Source organism: Elaeis guineensis, chromosome 5, assembly GCF_000442705.2.
Source record: "Elaeis guineensis isolate ETL-2024a chromosome 5, EG11, whole genome shotgun sequence".
Taxonomy (NCBI): Eukaryota; Viridiplantae; Streptophyta; class Magnoliopsida; order Arecales; family Arecaceae; genus Elaeis; species Elaeis guineensis.
The window spans coordinates 52198178-52203065 of record NC_025997.2 but is presented as its reverse complement, the minus strand read 5'-3'; the positions used below and the strand labels follow the sequence as shown (position 1 = coordinate 52203065).

Genomic DNA, 4888 nt, shown 5'->3' with positions numbered 1-4888 from the left:
TTTCTTGTTTTGTCCAGTGAGAAGGTACTTGTCCTGTTGATAAGTAATTGACAATATGGGCAAACCATGGAGGACGGCTAGAAGAGATTGCAAAGAGTTGTTCGTCAGAAAATTTTTCTTTGACCTCATCTATGCCTATCGTGTGTTCAACTAAGATCCTGGAGATGTGATCAGCTACCACATTCTCAGAACCCTTCTTATCTCGGATTTCCAGATCAAATTCTTGTAAAAGAAGGATCCATCTGATCAAACGCGGTTTAGTATCTTTCTTTGAGAGGAGATGTTTCAGAGCCGCATGATCAGAGTAAACTAGAACCTTAGACCCTAACAGATATGAGCAAAATTTTTCAAGGGCAAACACTACTACTAGTAGCTCTTTTTCTGTTGTGGTGTAGTTTAATTGGGCATCGGAAAGAGTCTTGCTAGCATAATAGATCACATGTGGCTCCTTATTGATTTTTTGGCCTAAGACGGCACCTATTGCAAAGTCAGAGGCATCACACATAATCTCAAATGGAATGGACCAGTCCGGGGGTTTTATTATGGATGCTGTTGTCAGGACTGTTCGTAATGTGTTGAACACTTTCAAACAGTCTTCATCAAAGACAAATGGTGTATCCTTGGCCAACAGATTGCACAAGGGTCTTGAAATCTTGCTAAAGTCTTTGATGAAGCGTCTATAAAATCTGGCATGACCTAAGAAAGATCGTATTTGTCGGACCGAAGTAGGAGGTGGTAGTTTTGAAATAACCTCAACTTTGGTTTTATCTACCTCGATCCCTTTTTCAGAAATAATATGTCCTAATACAATTCCTTTCCGTACCATGAAATGGCTCTTTTCCCAACTTAGGACAAGATTTGTCTCCATACACCGTTTAAGTACTTTGGAAAGATTATGGAGACAATCCTCAAAGGTGGTTCCAAACACAGAAAAATTATCCATAAAAACTTCAAGATATTTGTCCACCATATCCGAAAAAATGGCCAGTATGCACCGTTGAAATGTAGCGGGTGCATTGCAAAGCTCGAATGGCATACGCCGAAAAGCGAAGGTGCCATAGGGGCAGGTGAAGGTAGTCTTTTCTTGATCATCTGGAAATACAGGTACTTGATTGTACCCTGAATAACCATCAAGAAAATAGTAGAAACTTTGTCCTGCTAACCGTTCTAGGATTTGATTGATGAAGGGCAATGGAAAATGATCCTTCCTAGTAACGGCATTCAGTTTTCTATAATCTATGCATACTCGCCATCCAGATGATATGCGAGTTGGAAGTAGTTCACCTTCTTCGTTCTCCACCACAGTAATACCAGATTTCTTAGGTACTACTTGAGTGGGACTGACCCATTTACTATCGGATATGGGGTAGATGATTCCAGCATCTAACCACTTTACCACCTCTTTCTTTACTACTTCACGCATGTTTGGGTTCAATCTCCTCTGCATATCTCGATGGGGTTTGGCATTTTCCTCAAAATGAATATGGTGCATGCAAATGGAGGGGTCAATTCCTTTTAAATCGGCAATGGACCAACCGATAGCCTCTTTATGTTTCTTCAGAATACCAACCAATTGTGCTTCCTGATTAGGGGTCAAGTCTGATGCAATGATTTCTGGGAGGGTGTCATTGAGTCCTAGAAATACATACTTAAGCGTAGCAGGAAGAGGTTTCAATTCTAACATAGGTGGTGATTCTAAAGATGGGACTATTGGTGTACTGGCTAATGTGGGCAATGGCTCATACTTGATTGTCCATGGAGGAGTGGTTTTATCGTGTGGTGTATCTAACAAGATGTTAACTTCTTTCCTATATTCCTCAAAGTCACACACTCCAAAGTGAGCCAAGCAAGTATCTAAGGGGTCTGGTGCTAGAATTATGGGTGTTGCATCTTCTATAATATCTTCTAGTGTATCTACTTCGAAGCAACTATCCATTGATGGTCCTTGGGAAGCACCAAACACATTCAGTCTTAGTTTCTTATTCCCAAACGATACGTCCATGACTCCTGTCCTACAATTAATGCATGCATTTGCCGTAGCTAGGAAGGGTCGTCCTAAGATAATGGGAATTTGTCTGGGGTTGCCACTTAATTCCATATCGAGAACCAGAAAATCAACTGAAAAGTAAAACTCATCTACCTTGACCAAGACATCCTCAAGCATTCCACGTGGTTCCTTAATTGATCTGTCGGCTAACTGCAGTGTGACTGATATGGGTTTCAGTTCTCCAAATCCAAAAAGTTCATACACCGAACTAGGTAAAAGATTCACACTTGCCCCTAAATCCAGAAGAGCTTTTTCAATGTGATAATCTCCTATAACACAGGAAATGATGGGGGCTCCTAGGTCCTTAAGCTTTGGAGGAGTGGCATGCTGGAAGACAGAACTAGCCTGTTCAGTGAGACGTACTTTCTTTGGATTTGTGATCTAGATTTACGTTTTTGGGTGCACAAATCCTTCAAAAATTTGGCATAAGCAGGGACCTGTTTGATTGCGTCTAGAAGGGGAAGATTAATTTGGACTTGCTTAAACAATTCCAACATCTCATCGAGTTTTTCTCCCTTCTTATCTACAGGAATAGGGGCTTTCAGGGCATCCGAAAATGGGGCTTTAGGCAAGTAAGATGATTCCGGTGCAGTTGGTTCCTTCTCTATTTTAGGTCCTCCTTGTTCTTGGGTGATTTGGATTCGGTTAGAGATTTAGGGTCGGTCTCATTGGTTTTACTAGTGTGTTCAATGACCTTCCACTTCTCAGAGTCATGATTGATTTGGCATGTTCAGAAAAAGCTTCTGGGGTATTAGAACTCTCAATCATAAATTGCCCTCTTGGGTTGCTCTCTGGTTGGCTAGGTAATTTTCCTCCTTCCCTCCTACTGAATGCAGTTGCTAGTTGACCTATTTGGGTTCTAGCTTAGCAATGGATTGTGTGTGGAGTTAAGGTCTGAGTGTTGACTTCTAATCTTTCTAGTGCTTTCAGGACTTTTTCCTCAAAAGCTGAGCTGTGACCAGTAGTAGACGGTTGAGGAACATTTTGAAATTGATGGTATGGTCCATGCCTATATGTTGGGTCTTGATATTGAGGTCGAGGTGTGGCAGGACCAACCACTGGTTGTGGTCTCCAGGAAAAATTTGGATGTTTCTCCAGTCGGGGTTATAAGTGTTCGAATATGGATCGTTTCCTGGTCTGCGAGCTTGTTGGACTTGCTGAACCTGCTCGTGCACAAACTCAGGAAATTGGGGTGCGGCTGGGCATTCACTAACAAAATGGTTTGGACTTGCACACAATGCACAAACTTCTTGGATTGGATTAGGTGGAATCGGGGATTGTCCAGTGTTTAGAAGACGATCTAATTTTTGGGATAGTTCATCTACCTTTTGATGGATATCTATGCATTTCTACTTCATATATTCCACCTCTTTTTGAGTTTAACATGGGTTTATCTCTAATAGAGGCAGACATATGATGTAATGAATTTTCACTTAAAATTTCAAACAGTTGCCATGCCTCATCCTCACTTTTCAGCATAAATGTCCCACCGCATGATGCATCGACCATTTGTCGATGTCTTTCAGAGAGCCCATCATAAAAATATTGGATTAACTGCCACTTAGGTATAGCATGGTGGGGATATTTTCTAATAAGATCTTTTAATCTCTCCCATATTTCATGAAACATTTCTCCATCTAATTGGGAAAAACTAGTTATGGCTTTCCTTATTTGATTAGTTTTCCTATGGGAAAATATTTCTTGAGAAACTCTCCTTACAGCTGGTCCCAGGTTGATATAGTCATGGAATCCAAAGTATGTAGCCAGTATTTGGCTTTGTCCTTAAGTGAAAAAGGAATAATTTCAACCTAAGAGCATCATCGGAGAAGTTGTGAATTTTGACAGTTGAGCATATCTCAAGAAATTCTTCAAGATGTTTATAAGGGTCTTCATTACTAAGTCCATAAAATGAAGGTAACATTTGGATTATACTGGACTTAATTTCATATTGAGTGGCCTCCACAGGGGGTACTTGAATACAAAGAGAGTAAGTATATGTGGAAGGAGTAAAGTACTCCTTCAATTGCTTGGGTGGATCATTCTCCTGATTTCGGTCCATCTTTTTATGTCTGTTGGCTCTAAAGGTTCTTTCTATTTCTGGATCAAAAGGTTGGATTTCTGGTCGTAACGATCTACGGCCAAGCATACACCATACAATTATACTGTAGATCACACACAGAATTTTTTTTTTTTTTTTTTTATAATATATATTTTTATAATAAAGTGAGAAAAGAATGAAGAAAATCTAAAGAGAAGAACCTAAGAATCTTAAATCTATGAAAAGGGAGAAACTAATAATGTTTAGATGTTAATTGCAATCAACTTAAACAATCATAGACTCTCTATCCTATGGTTAACTTAGATCTAGACAGCTCCTAACTTTCAAGATTGCTTTTGAGCACTCCAAGCTCAAGACTGACTAATTGACTCAGCCAGGTAAGCGTAAGATGTGGGAGGTTCCCTGCTCGTTGCTTTCTTAGACACCAACTAAGTTGGCCAGGTCAGTCAACGGAACCAATTGAAAACCACTTTCTTTAACCACTTGCCTTAGACACCGAGCAATTAACCAATCCGCACTCGGTTCAACTCTAGAGCTTTCTTATCCTATTGAGCTCGAAATTCCTAGGGCTGACGTCTAGTTGATTTTAAATTAAGGTCTAGGTTATGCAAATGCAAGGGAGTGATTTGTGGGCCAAGGAAGGGTGATCAAATCCCCACCTTATCTGGTTAATGGGTTATTGCCCTTAAGATTAATTATGGAGATGCAATGCAAAGAAACAAGGTGTCCAATCAAGTTAGAAATTTTTATATTTGAGGTTACGCTATTTTAGTTAAGTGTTA

The 4888-nt window shown here is 40.0% G+C and overlaps 1 non-coding gene across 1 annotated transcript; it reads left to right on the top strand.

The window, feature by feature from the left end:
* The first annotated feature begins 3614 nt into the window (after nt 1-3614).
* Nucleotides 3615-3720, top strand: LOC140858234 (small nucleolar RNA R71). The gene has a single exon (XR_012141802.1). It is a non-coding gene; the product is annotated as a small nucleolar RNA R71 (small nucleolar RNA).
* The last annotated feature ends 1168 nt before the right edge of the window (nt 3721-4888 follow it).